This window comes from Branchiostoma lanceolatum, chromosome 13 (genome assembly GCF_035083965.1).
Source record: "Branchiostoma lanceolatum isolate klBraLanc5 chromosome 13, klBraLanc5.hap2, whole genome shotgun sequence".
NCBI classification, from domain to species: domain Eukaryota; kingdom Metazoa; phylum Chordata; class Leptocardii; order Amphioxiformes; family Branchiostomatidae; genus Branchiostoma; species Branchiostoma lanceolatum.
The window spans coordinates 2539593-2555209 of NC_089734.1; positions in this window are offsets into that span (position 1 = coordinate 2539593).

Here is a 15617-nt window from a genome sequence, read left to right on the forward strand (position 1 = left end):
GCCTGTGTGATAACCCTCCCGAACCCTATGTGATCCGGATAGTTATCACACGGTCCGGAACACCCGTATCAGGCCCAGGCATGACATAAATAAAGAATACAACACGGAGTATCCCGTATCACCCGAGGTGTCAGCCCGACCGCGGGTAGGATCGACCCGCGGGAGGGCAGGGACCGAGGGTGATACGGAATACAACGTGACAACGTGTTGTATTTTATTTATGTCATGCCCACCCGAGAAATCACACATTTCAATGCGGAAAGCGCCAAAAGTTGAGGGAGTTGTGTGTTCTCGAACAAAATATTGTAACAACATCGATTCCAACGTCCGAATCCGGCTTTCGAATTTTCGACAGCGGCGGAACACCGGCGCACTCGAAGCGAGTTCGAATCGTTCGAATCGAACTATGGAAGCCCGGGTAGTACCTTAAAGTACGGACCGGTCCGAACACCCGTATCGAATGTTATCGCGGCTCTACTATGTCTGTCATCTACATCAACCCCCCAGAGACCGTTAATGTACCGTCCCCTGGCACACATAACGGGAATAATCTACTTACGCGGAGTGGACAGATGTCCAATATACCGCGCGTACGTCAAGCGCGCGCCGGCGGCACCCTGGCGTAATGGAGCCACGGTCGTCATGGCAACGCGCAAATGTTTATTTCTGATCACTCTGCACGGAATTAGATCACGACGTCCCCGTGTTTTCATAACGGGAGAGAGAGAGGAGGTTTTGTATCCCGCAAATGTAAATGTTTTGAAGGAAACCGTAAATAGGATTAGCCTCATTTGCAGGCCTTGTATGATCTTATTTTTCTAGCCTCAACCAGGCCTTCCTACGGGGTACGGATCGTAGAATTCAGCAAGAAAATGGTCATGGAATACTGTATAGAATGCAGAAATGGTCGCGGTGTAGGAAAGGATAGATGTGCACACTTTCGTTGTCTGGTCAAGAATGAATCTAGGAGCACGTGGGCTCCTGCCTTTATTGATCAGTAATCAGACACAGATGTCTACTCACTATGTGGTCTAAGATCCTATGCTCTACACCCCTCACCGCCGGGGGGTAGACGACGTCCCCGTCGTCTGTTACACAAATTCAATAAAGTTACAAAAACAGGATGTATCAAGTCGTTACTGGTGTCCTAGTGTCTGTGACACCGACAAATAGTTGAGAAAATGGTGGGAAAACAGCAGGTCCCAGCGTGTTACTATTTTGACAAGTGCTTGGTATTGCAGTTCTAGCGACAAGCTGGTAACTGACGGACTACTGCATAGAAAATCGTCGGAACACGAACAGATGGAGAACATTGCATTTTTAAATATTACATAGCACAGTAATATTTCCCAAGCAGGGCAGATTGATCCGAGGCCATGTAGCTACAACATGAACGTCTCAAGGCAACAACCAAAATTTAAGTACTTCCAGCAAAAATAGGGTAGGCCCGCAGGCAATCGTTCTATTTAGTTAGGCAAGCACATACAAGTTCAACATCAACATACAAAACAAAAAGGTTTGATAAGGCGTAATCGTTACCCGTAGGCGTACGAAAATGGACCAGGTCAACACCTAACTGTTACATACAATTCGTGTACGGTACCTTACTCAGAACCACAAAAGTTCGTAGGTCTTATCTTACGCGGCAAAAGTTCAGTGGTCTTCCTGGAGCAAGGGAGAATTTCTTTGAAAGTTCGCAGTGAGAATCGCACGGGTCACGTCAGGTCGCAAAGTTCAGATGTTGTCATGAACAGCGGAGTCTTAGCGGCAAGCTTTGGCGATATGGCGTAGCGGGGTTTTCATGCTGGGGTCGGCAGTCGACGATCGGCGGCGCGAGGCTCAGCGAGGCTTCTACGGTCCGAGGTCTGGGACGGGTCGGCGCGGCTGCAGCGTGGCCGGCTGACGGTCGCAGGCAGGCAGGGTGGCCGTGGAAGGTTGCAGGCAGTTGCGGCACGGGGTGGCAGCGCCGATGGCTCCTCAGTCGGGGCGGGTGGGTTGACTGCTTGACAGGCGGCATGGTGGGGCAGGGAGACGGCAGCGTGGTCTGCACATGTGGCGTCTGCAGCTGGCGGCTCTGGCTTCAGCGACGGCAGGCAGAGATGGCTGGGACATGGCAGGCGTGGTTGGCTGGCCGGATGGGTTAGAGGACAGCATGCGGGCATGTTGGACGGTCCAGCTGGGTCTGTTGGCGGTGCGATGCGGCGGTAGGCGGGCAGACTACATCTAAACGAACGGCTAGGCAAGGCGGCAGGCTGGGGTCGGCGGTCGACGTGGCAGTCGGGCAACGCAGCACGGGCGACGGTCTCTCGGGGAGCCGATGGTCTCATCACCGGGCGATACAGGAGGCATGGTAGCGGGCCAAGGCTTTAGGATGGCGTCGTAACGCAGGTTCGGCCGCTCGAAAGCGGCAACACACCGCTGTCCACCAGTGTAGGAAAGGATAGATGTGCACACTTTCGTTGTCTGGTCAAGAATGAATCTAGGAGCACGTGGGCTCCTGCCTTTATTGATCAGTAATCAGACACAGATGTCTACTCACTATGTGGTCTAAGATCCTATGCTCTACAGCGGTGATGTTTAAGTTCGCGGTTATCGCGGTGAAGTCTTTACAGCGAACTTAAACTTAAAAGCCGTTCCATTGTGTGACTATAGCTCTACTATTGTTTCCAACGCGAACTCAAAACCACCGCGAGCAATCCATTTTCTCCCTACCGCGAAATTAAATCCCCGCGAACATTTCTGCATTTACAGTAATTTGTCAGGAGAGTACGTCCACGGGAAGGTTAAAATTTCCCCCTCGGAGTCTTGCAAATGAAGCCCTCTGGTGGTCAAACTCTCGGCTGGCAATTATTCTCTGAGCCGATGTACGCAGTCAGTCTGGACTAATTTATTTTTTTGAAGCTCTGATTCGCGATTTTCAACATATAGGCCACGTTCTAAGTCCGTGAGACGATCTCCTAGGCATAAGAACCTGATCTATATGTTGAAAGTAGTGAATCAGCGCTCCCCCTAAAATAAACGCCGGCGCTCCTAGAGGCCGTCCAAGGAGCAGATGGGAGGACCAAGTGTTCAATGTGCTGGGCACTTTAGGAGTCAGCAGAGCCGACTGGAGAGCTCTGGCCGAAAACAGAACATCCTGGAGGGAGATGTCTGCAGCCGCCATGCATCTGCCCTGATGCCTGCGGTTGATTGATTGATAGATTGCTCTGAGAAGGATGGTTGGTGTTTTTTACCCGTACTGGGATGACATAGGAAATATGTCCTGTCTCTCTTTGTCCGTTTGCATCATGAGATGTAATAAAGCTGAGATAAATAAATAAAAGGCCTGCAAAGGATGCTAACATAGGATATCTTTTGCCTCAGTGAGCTAGTCTGACAGGTGGCGGTTCTAAGGAACACCGCATGCAAACGCAAACGTGAAACAAAATACAGTGGCGCGTTTCTATCTTGAATAAGTACCTTGTAGTTGATCCCCATGCATGTGTCTTATAGGGAGAATAATTTGCCAGGGGAGTTTGGCTACAAAAGGGGTGACTGGTTGAGGGGGGAATGTTAACCTTGCCGTGGACTGACTTTCCTGGCCAATTATTTTTTTTTGCCGAATTCTGCGATCTGTTGCCCCGTAGAAACGGCCTGGTGGAGGCTAGGTCTTCGGCGAGAATCGAACTCCGGATCGTTGGTTCCCTGAGATGCATGTTCCCAGTGGGATTAGGATCAACTGACACAAGGACACTACGGTCTAATCCCCAGGGTTTACCGGGGATGTCTCGAGCACTTAAAGCGAAAGATTCCTCACATTTCTTACGAATCTTTTTTCAAACATCCTCGGTGTGACGTCATATTTAGTCTTCATCCAAGCCTCTTTTCTGTGGTAGAAGACTTTCTAGAAAACTTTTTACTTATTGATTATGATCATCTAACGATATGTTTCCATCTGAGACACGTCTAACTTAAAACAGTCTGAAAGAAAAGATTTTTAAGTGACTCTAACCCTTATAACTGTATGAGAGACGACTGTGGGGGATGGTTCTATGTGTGCAGATGTGATTATACATTTAGCTAAAGGCCACAAGAGAGCGACCACCAGTTGTAAACATACCCACGCGAACTACGACAGCTCGCAATACGGGTTTGTGAAAACCAATGCGGCGAGCAAATCCTAGAACACACAACGGCTACTGGTACCCACATGCCGAACTCCAATAACACTAGTACAACCCCGCCCTCAACAGGAAAGGCGGTCTACGCGTTCAACTTTCAGGCACCTGGGATAATGCACTGCCCACCACCCCCCACCCCCGGACAAGCAACATTTAGTTACTGTACTAGAACAACAGTAGCTAATTGAACTATTGGCATAACTTTGTCTTGAGTTAATCTTCTTTTTGAAGACTACTTCAAGACATCCTAAATTGTCTTTACCTCATTAACATATCTATTCAGAGTTTTGGTATAAAGCTGGTGTTCTCAGTCCTATCGTTAGTCACTGACGAAAGACAGTGGATACTGTCTGAAACGTCTGACTGTTTCAAAATCTTATCCAGTTGCTTGAGTAATTATTTTTGGCGTATCTTATTACCTGGATGTCTAACCTTCATCAACGTTCCAATAACACTGTTTGCGTTGTTAAATTGTCTGGAAAAAGGGACAAGGACATGTTCGTTCGATCCTTCGTTGTACCGTTCTATAGTTCTATGGTTCTATCGTTCATTCTATCGTTCGATCGTTCGTTCGTTCGTTCGTTCGATCATTCGTTCAGACCTTGAAATGCCTCAAATGGCACATAGAGAAGCAAGTTTCTCCGTTGTTTCAGTATCAAAGTACTTTTTAAAAAGAGGGGTTCGACACTAGTTAGGAGGTAGTTGGCAGTCCCTGGCTAGAGGTCGGGATGGTTGAACTTGGGAGTAGTTTAGAGTAGGTTCGAAAGCAGTCGGGGCTTGGTTGGGAGGAGATCGTCTACTGGTTGTGAAATGGTTGTGACATGGTTGCCGTGTAAGATAGTCTTGGGCTAAAACCAGCCAGACCAGCCCCCAACCCGTTTTTAATTTGGGTCCAACAAAATCAAAAAGACGGAAAACTACACAAGACGGACGAGAGATTATTGAAATATTTTCATTTTTTATGTGTATAACTTTTCAACGTTACCAAGACTTATACAGACAAAGAAAGGAAGACAGAAGGAGGATGTGTCAAACTACACACGACAGGTTACTTATCCGCGTGCCCTTACTTTACCGCCAACCTTGGTTGGCTAGTGGTCATAGGCAAGCTAGGTCGGAGTAACCGGGTTTTAGTTTTGTCTGTAAACAATGGGACTGAAAGAGCGCCAAGCAGTATTGATAATTATAAGGGGATGAAGTCTGCCATCTCCGCCTTATTTCCCTTTGATTTTTATCTACCTGACGGATAATCCTTTACCGTGACAGGACATTCGTGCGTCGCAATCTCGTAATCTTCATCATTTAGACCGGGTAATACTGTAAAAGAGACAATGTTCGCGGTGGCTTTATGTTCGCGTTTTTCACGGTGACTTCTTCACCACGGATTTAAAACCACACATTTTACAAGTAGAACTCTGCTAGTAGTTTCAACCGCGAACTTAAAGCTACTACGAAGACTCATTTTTTTCCCTACCGCAAGATTGAATTTCGGTGAGCGTTTCCCCTTTTACAGTACGTAATGCTTTCATGTTCCGAGACAAAAAGGCATTAAGAAAGCCATTAGACGATATAAGCTCATCACGGTCATGGAATATTCAAGTAGCTTAGGTTCCTTGGTCTGTAGTAAGTAATGTGTGGTGTGCGATGCCATCAATTGCTGTCTGGTTCTATGCGTGTAACAGTAATCTGTTGTTCCAATCCAAACGAGAAATTAAGACCACAGCAAGTCACAGGTTCATGCTGCGCCGCGTGCCTGCGAAGCTGGTGTGTTACGCCTAATGGCGGTTGTACCGGCTATATAGATACAGATACAGAAGTCCAGAACTAGAGAAACAAAAACCGGCAGTACTAAGGTCGGCCGCCAGGAGGCCGAGAATCGACCTTGACCCACATACCAAATGTCATTACAATCCATCCGGAGGTTCTTAGGATATTCCCCCGATACGCACGCACACACACACACACACAGACACACGCACACACACACACACACACACGCACGCACGCACGCACGCACGCACGTGCACACACACACACAAACAGGCCTAAAAATTACCTCCATTTTCATGGAGGTCATAAAGTTCAGCCAACGGCTAAATTTCGAAATAAAGGGCAACCAATTAGCGATCAGAAATCACCAGTCTTTGAAAGACAATTGGGAGATCTTGAAGACCCTTGAATGCTAGCTGAAAAGACATTAGAATACTGTAGAATCCACACTTCAGTAACTTTTCGAGGAATCCGAGTTATTCCGTGGGAATGGTAGCTATCCGTGTTCACAGAACCCAATACGCCAGTAAAACAAGACAATAACACAACAGAAGATCACGGGACGGTACCGGCCTTGTTGTCGGTAAACTCTAGAGGCAACGTGATCCTTTAACACCTGTGTCTGTCTCAACATCGCGGGACAAGATACATGACACAGATTACAAGGGCCCCTCGCGAGCAAAATTAGGATATGTGCTGTGCACGCAATACCTGATTGTGACATGACTTTATCAACTTCGTGAACTATTGAGGTACTGTTTTGTGTCTATCTGTGTGTGCGTTTATCTCTGAGTGTATGTGTGTGCGTTTGTGTTTTCGGATATTTGTGGTCGACATAACAGGACAAGATACTGTACATGCCACAGAGTACGAGGGTCCCTCGCGAACAAAATTAGGGTGGCTGCTGTGCACGCAATACCTGTCTGCTAGTGACATGGTTTTATCACGTCCGTGAAATATTGAGGTATTGTTTTGTGTCTCTGTGTGTGTCTGTCTGTCGGTCGGTCGGTCTTTCCGGAATCCGTATATTGTAAAGATATTTGGTATGCGGGTATGTGTTGGGAAGAAGAAGGTCAAGGTCAATTTTGGGCCCCCTGGTGCGTGACCTTGTTTGTCTAGTTCTGTCTCAGTGAGTTTGAGTAGACCACTACAGTACATTTGAGCTCTGATACAATGCAAACTTTATTGCACAACAAATCATGTAACAGGTTCAATGTATGGCAAGTACGTAAATAGTACAATATATCAAGACATATATGCCTTTGTCTTGCTAACGAGTTCTACATTTAAGACTAAACACTACGGTTTTTAATAAGAGTGATACAGTATACATGGTCACGATAAAACTTAAAACAATACACATCGTACCAGTACTGTTTTGAACTATATTGGACCTCATTCTTTTCCTTGCAGACGTAATCTCTTCCCCTCTCCCTTTGACGTGTTTCTATCCTTATGAAAGTCTCTACCAGACTCCACAGGTCGCTGGAAAATAGTAGAAATTGGCCATAAAAAAGACAGATAACATGCCAGAGGGGTGATACTGTATAACCGGTCGAAGAATACAGTAGCGGCGTATGGTAGAGACTATCCCTCTATCCCTTCACGGACTGATGCTGTAATTTGCTTAAATATAGTCCTGATGATAAAGTCTCTTAAAAACGTGAGTCAAAATTTGCGTTCGAAATTTTATTCCGTTTCTTTTTCTTCTTTTTCCCCCTGATGATGTTCTTTTGTCTCGTCTCTCTCCCTCTTTCTCTCATGCCTTCCGCTCTGCCGTATTCCTTCCTTCCTTCCCTCCGTCCTCCATCCTTGTAAACACATATTGGATTTCTGCCATTTTAATCTTCTTGTAACATTTGTTAGCATTATTGGCGGAAACTTGAGACCACCATCATTAAAGTCGGCCTGTTAAAAATTAGGTCACACGGCTGGTTAGCGTCTATGTCTGTACGGTAAGCAGGTCGCTCATAGCCTCGAATCCAGACTGCTACCGGGGTCGTCACAGGCAAGCTTCTCGGCTTCAGGGCTAACATTAGTCCCATGGAAATTTAGTCAGCCCCCTCGGGGTCTAACTCAGTGGTGGTCGGCTGAGTATAAGTTTCCTTGGGGGTATATTGGCCCTGCAGCCGAGGAACTGGCCTGCGTATGCCCTGGAAACAGTCTGGCATCCAGGCTACTTCGCCCCGCGCCCTGAGGTACACCACTACATCTGCGCAGTGGCTAGTTGTGTTCAGTGAGTTGATTTGTGAGGTGGTCAGTGTATGTATGTGACGTTGGCTTCTGGTAGAAACGGAAGGTCGGAACAAGCTGGTAAGTATGTACCAGTTACAAAGTACTAGTATTTGATACGTTTGTGAAGGTTAGACATCGAGGTAAACAATCAATAAGGACAATTCAAACTCTACAACTGGATAAAAATTCGGAGATTTATTTCCGGACGTTTCGAGTGACATCCATCACTCTTCTTCAGCGTCACTAAAGTGAACTAGCAGAACTAACCAGTCCCGGTTTTTCTAGTTATTGTATATAAGTACTAGTTAGTTCTGCTAGTTCACTTTAGTGACGCTGAAGAAGAGTGATGGATGTCACTCGAAACGTCCGGAAATAAATCTCCGAATTTTTATCCAGTTGTAGAGTTTGAATTGTCTTTATATACTAACGTTAGTATTTGTTTTTTTAATATTTTCACGGCTTAGAGGGGAAGGGATGGGCAGACATTTTCGCATGCCCATGTAGGCAGCCAAATAGAATCCCCGGATACCATCCTTTCAATGTCTACATTCAGCCTTTCTGTGCTATTCTACACCATTCCGTTTCAAAAGTAGATCAAAACTCGTTTCTGAAAAGTAACAACATTTCTCCCAGGTGGTGCAAGTAAAGATGCTCTACTCGGACTCTGGAAACAGTAATACTGATTCATGTACGTAGCCCCTCAGTCTCCAACCAGACCCAATGGATTGCAAAGACCGTATCCAACTGGAAGAACGTACTTCCTCTGCCAGTTTGATACGGTCTTTATGCAACCTATAGATCTGATTGGAGATTACGTAGCCCCGTCTTGTTTGAAATTGGCAAGGATCCATACTGCAGTAAAGTAGGCGTGGCGAAGCGTATATGCCATGACAGGGAAGACGTAGATGATATTGTCCGGGCCCTATATGCACTGAAACTGGTCGTGTTCAGTTGTGGAGAACTCTGTTTTAGCCTCCTTCGCAGACTTCCTTTGAACAGCGGCGTATATATTTGGGGGGGGGGGGGGGGGGGGGCAAGGTTCTCTAAAGGGAGTTGTGTAGCCAAGGGAGTTGTGTAGCCAAGGGAGTTGTGTAGCCAAGGGAGTTGTGTAGCCGAGGGAGTTGTGTAGCCGAGGGACGCTGTTCAGCGTCCCTCGGCTACACAACTCTCTTGGCTACACAACTCCCTTTAGAGAACCTTGCCCCCCCCCCCCAAATATATACGCCGCTGTTCATAGGAAGTCTGCGAAGGAGGCTAACTCTGTTTATGCTTTTCCCCCACCTTATAAGATGCTTTGAGTTTTTCTAATCAGCAAGCAGATACGGTAGGGCTTTTGTGGAATTTTGTACGCCCCCTTTCTTTTTCTTTCTTTTTCTCTTTCTTTCTCTCTCTCTTTTTTGTTTCCTTCTTTCTTTCTTTCTAGCTTTCATTTTCTCTTTCTTTTCCTTTCCTTCCTTCTTCCCTTCTTTCTTTCATTCTTTCGAGTCCTTTAGCTCTCGGTCAGTAGAAATTACAAACAGAGAACATCTTTTGCAAGTTGTGGGAAACATTATGAAAGTATCGTTCTGTGAGACTAGCATCAAATATTATGCCTGATACCGTGGTATGATACCTTTGATGTTCTATTGTCCTTAAGCCGGCGTCACAATTCATGTGAGCGTCGGCCGACTTTGTAGATCGCCCGAAGCTCGCCGAATTTCAAAATTACCCGAGCGTCGACCGTATTTTCCAATGAAAATCTCGGGCGACGTTCGTCGAACACTACAAACTAAAAATCCCCCATGAGATGGTACCATCTCTTGGACATGGACGAAGTCAGTATCGACTAACCTGGTAAAAGGCCAATAGTTGGATCAACTTTTATTTCTAAAAATCGCCCAAAGCCCACGTAATCGACAGGACGTCGGCCGTACTTCGGCCGAAAATTCACATTTGAAGCTCGCCAACACGTCGGCCGAGCTGAATTTCTTATTTGTGACGGGGGCTTTACCCCATTGTTCCGTCCATTGTTCTACCTCTTCAAGCCCTACAGGTGGTCTGACACTAGTTATCACCTGCGGTGCTGAGATGTCAGACTCCAGTGACTTGTCTGTCCGTTCGAATCGCGGGAAACAAAGCTGACGAGTGTCCAAAATGCGTGCTGCAAGGTCGCTGAACTCTTTGACACACATTTTGCCCAGGCGAGTTGGCATCACGTACAAGCGACTGTTGGGTGTGATATTTACTTCACCCAAGGTAGTGTGGAGTATTGTTTTGGGCTTGTCTCCGTCTTTCTCTCTACCCCCTCTGTGTCTGTCTGTCTGTCTGTGTGTGTGTCTGTCTGTGTGTCTGTGTGTGTGTGTGTGTGTGTGTGTGTGTGTGTGTGTGTGTGTGTGTGTGTGTGTGTTTGTGTTTGTGTGTGTGTGTGCGCGGCTTTGCGTCCAGGACGGCAAAGCAGTATGGGTAAGACGGCGAAGTCTGCCATCTCTGACTCCTTTGTCAGTCTCAGATGATGTAGAAAACTCTGTCCGGAATGTGCAGCCGAACTTTGATCTAGTTTCCGAGCCTCGTGAGAACGGAGCATCTGTTTCTACCAAGGTCTCGTGTTTTGAAAATTGCGGCTGTTTTTTGTTCCCTTTGTCTGCTAATCCTCTCATTAGCGGATCAAAGATTACTGTCGCCATTGTTGGCAGAGGATAACACTAAACGGCGAGAATTATGACGCAAAGCCTGCTAACTCCGAAGGGTGCACAACTTTTGCATTTGATTGTACAACAATAACAACAGTGCGGGGGGTGCCTTTTTAGTGGGATTACCAAATGTTGTACCTTCTACTCTTGAAGCAGCACAGGTGCCAAACATCTACTGTTGGCAGGGATGGAAGATAGAGTGTTCCCTTCAAAACAGGCTAACCAGCTGCCGATTTCAAACGGACGATTGTTAAGCCCCACAACTTTGACAGAACTAGGTTGCAAGCGGAGGGAAAAATATGGTGAGGACTGACTCTTGACCCCGAGAGGTCAGGAGGTCACGGTAACCCGGTTGCCGGGATCGTGTTCGGTAATGAACGCCTGTCGCTTCCGTTACACGCTCCGGCCGAACTACACGCGGGGGAACTAATGGATAACACGGGAGGCTGTAATTATTTCAGCCGCCAGGTTTCAACTTACATTACAGTGAATGTGGGTTGTGGAACACTCGACTCGAAAGAACACTCGGTTCGAAAGAACTCTGGATGCGACAAGGAGGTTGTATTCTTTGGTTCGAAAGAACACTTGGTTCCAACCTTTCGAACAAAGAGGTTCTATTCCCTGATTCAAAAGAACACTCGATCGGTTCGATTGAAAGAACGCTAGGTTCGAAAGCAGTAATCAATCGTTCTTAAACATTAAGCAATAATTTCTGGTCATCTGCACTCTGCAAGACAGGAAAATATGCCGATAAATTAAAGGATGGTTTTAATTCATCCACGCAAGTAACTTATCAGATTAGTACGATAGTTCTTCAGAAAGGTATACTATAGACACGAAAGAAATTCCCTTCGTTTCTGTCGCACAGGAAGGTTGTAATCGTGTCGGTCATTCACACGACATGTTATATCGATAATTTTTTTAAATCTCCACCTGTACGACCGTCCCTTTATTTCTTGGGTAATAAAACATCCCTTTCCGCGAACGAGACCATGTCGATTATCAAGGGTCGACATCTAGTTTCAGAGGCAGACGCTTCAGACAGCGTCCGCTGCCTTTCATGATCATCAGTTGACTGTGATCATGAGTGAATCTCGGAGGAACTTAGGCAGCGGATGCTGTCTGAAACATCTGTCTACTAGAGACCTCATCCAGTTGTTTCATTTTTGTTTGTGTCATGAATTAGGCCATCTTCACCTTTGAGCACTGCTTTTATACGAAAATTTTCACAATGGATTTAATGCCCCTCACTATACACCCGTTGTGCAAATTAAAACAAACATTAACCTCAATTCCATGCAATTTCCTAACAACTAGACCCCCCATGCTTCCAACAGTCCTGCCACATTCACAACGACTGTTCGAAACTGCAATTCTTCATTCTACATCGTCGCACGTACGTATCGAAAAATCGAAAGGCTGATGTAAATGGTGAGTGAAAGTGTAAATGAATATTACATTTTTACGGTATGTGCGTTTGAACAATGCCCCACGCGTGGTACCAGCTACACAGATCGCCGTGCGAGTATGCCACGATAACAATTCACCCGTCAAAATGGGGAAATTCTCTGCCCTTAGGGTATTCGACCGTTGCTGAAAGACTATACCCCGCAATGCCTGCACCTGTCGTATATGTAAATTATTAAATTGACTCATAAACATCACCACAATTTATCAATTTCGTATTTATTTGGATTTCGTGAACGTAAATACTTTTAGTCACCGTCAGTATGTAAGTTTATTGTCTATAAATCCGCGTAACCTATATCCGTAAACAAGTCGTTTTGTTTTGCCACCTGCGTTGGATATCGGTACAATACAGTACGATACAATACTTAGTAGAGCATCTTAATGTCAGAATATCGGAAAATTCCTACTTTTACGGTCCTCATATCATATCATATCATATCATTTATAGAAAATGAATTGAAATGTGGCAGGCATCATTTCATTGATGCCACACAGGTAGCTGGTATCGATTTGACTCCCCAGGCATGTATATAGTAACGCAAAACAGGTTTCACAATATCTTTCAGAGGTTACCAGGCTGACCACGCCGGTTACAGGGAGAATATTTGCCAGGGGAGTTTGGCCACCAGAGGGTGTCATTTTCAGGCGGAGATGTCAACCTTACCGGACTGACTCTACTGGCTAATTATTCCTTTTTTGCCGAATTCTACGATCCGTACCCCCGTAGAAAGGCGGCTACGATTTTTCCTACCTACCCATGATGTGCCAAATTGGAATGAAAGCTGCGAAGTGAGACTGATGACGGTTGCCTCTCCGATCCGCTCTAGTTGGCGAATTGATTCTACACTGCAAGTGTGTTTACTTATTTATCCATCTAACGTTACATGTATCCAAGATCTATCTATTGATTTAAAAGTTCAGGACGCACAACCAGAGCTACCCAACAAGCTATATATATACATAGCCTGTTATTTTATTACAACATGTAACTTTTACACATCTGATTGTAAGCGTTTTTTTACAATACTGAGGATGCTTCTACTGGCTTGGTGGCAACGATTCGGTTCGCCAGGGTGTGCGGACGAATGATCACGAATGTGTACGTGAATAACTGGGGCAAGTTCGCGCGCTGCGTTAATTTGACGTTGACGACCTCCTCTGTCTGTGTGATAAATGACATCATTTACACAGAGTTGACGTTATAACGCAGGGATTTGGCGCGGGTTATAAATATATGTACATCCGTATTATAACCAATAGATATCCTGTCTCTACTTAATGCCATGCTGTAACGTGATGTAGGCTATATGTTAGCCCATATTTGAGGTAGGGGTCTGCTATGATGTTATAGAGAACATAACGGTAGACAAGAGAATTCGTATGATAATGATATGCAGATACGAGATTTCACAAATACCTAAATTGAGACGCTGTTTCAACCACATGCACAGCGGATATTTTCGTGTCTTTAGCACAAAATTTATACACCAAGTTAAGCAATTCATCCGTCTTGTTTTAGAATTTCTGTGAATGAATATATTAATTTAATATAATTAAATCCAGAGCCGCCCATAATGTTGACATCGAAATGAGCGAACAGCCCTCTCCAAAAAATTCATTGAATTATATTGATTGATCTCAATGGTCAAAAGAGATGCATTAGGCTCTGAAAAGTCCCCAGATAAAATAACAGCTGCGACCAACCTATCTAATCATTTTATCACCCTGGGCGTACTACTGTACCCCTTCCCTTGGGACGGTATAAGCGGCGTTCTGTGCTTTTTTTGGCGGTGTGGTCGTGCATGCGTGAAATTGTGAGAGTGTATGCAGGAGGGGATCCCGTAGCTAGTCTCTACCAGACTGACCGCGCCGGCTACTGGGAGAATATTTGCCAGGGGAGTTTGGCCATCCAGAGTTTCATTCGCAGGCCGTATTTGACCCTCTCTCCGTAGCCGACTCCCTTTTTTTAACCTCCTTGATAGCATCACTCTATTTGGCCAATTTCTACTTTTTCCAGCCATCCGCGGGGCCTGGTAGAGGCTACAGGACCCATTCCCTTCAAAGTGGGACGGTATAAGCGGCGTTCGGTGCTTTTTTCGCGGTGTGGTCGTGCATGCGTGAAATTGTGAGAGTGTATGCAGGAGGGGAGCCTGTAGCTGCGTATTTCTGAAATAGTAATACTAGTAAGCGAAAGGAAGGTCGCTACGAATCTCCAAGCAGATGTTGGGTGGAAGATTGTAACGTCTTCTGACTTGAAGATTAGCTCACTACCCCGAGTTAGGAAAACTCCTACACTATCTTACTTGAAATGTCAGTCCATTGTCTAACTCTGGTAGAGCCTATGTATAACGAACGAGGTTAAGAATCAACCCCCTTGGTATAACCATACAAACCAAAATTGGCATAACCAAGGAGGTTATGGTATATCGTGCCAATGATATACTAGTATTTCGTAGCTGAAAATGTTAGATAAATTCAACTCGCATTTCACCAAAGAGCTTTGATACAGTTTGTCCACTCAAGCTCGGAGGTTAAAATAGGATCTTAACCTCCTTGGTACACTGGTAGAAACCCCTTGATTCGACGAAGACAGAATATCTAACGACACTTTCTGTCAATCAATTTTCATCAAGCGCCATGAAAGATTCAAACTCGCGAACCGTACCAAAAGCAAACACATCAAACTGCCGCCTGAAGCGCTCGCGGCTAGCTCCAGACGACGAGAATAAATGAATATATGCATTATTTACATTTGGCTTTGTCCGAATACGCCATGTATGACCAGACACGCACGTGGCAAGTAAGCTTCGCACAATAGCATTACATATTCAGTGATGGCAAAATAAACATAACCAACAGAACTGAGTAAACATTTACTATATCGCGGATTCGCAGATTCTATTCAAGCGGTGCTACAGTATGTATGTATGGGGCTGTCTTCGTCCAGTGGACCCGAGCTGAATGAACGATCGACCAATTTTCTTCTCGGTATTGCGGACGAGGGATGCATGTCAAGTGTGTGAGTGTTTTGGTACGGGACACGCATTGTATGGTCTCCAAGTAGATGTAACGGTCGGATTTGTTTTGAGGGTCTTATGTGACCCTTTTTGTGTGTCATGTGCGTTTTTTTCTGTTCCATTTTTATCTAGAGGGAGACTTAGAAAGGCAGAAAAGACCACAAAATACCCACAAACAACTCATGATACATGGCCCCTACATAGGCTCGGAGATGCAGTAAATTGGGTAGGCATAAGTAGTCAATGGCAGATCTCATTCACAAAAAGGTACACGAAAAAATCGTGAAATTCTTAAA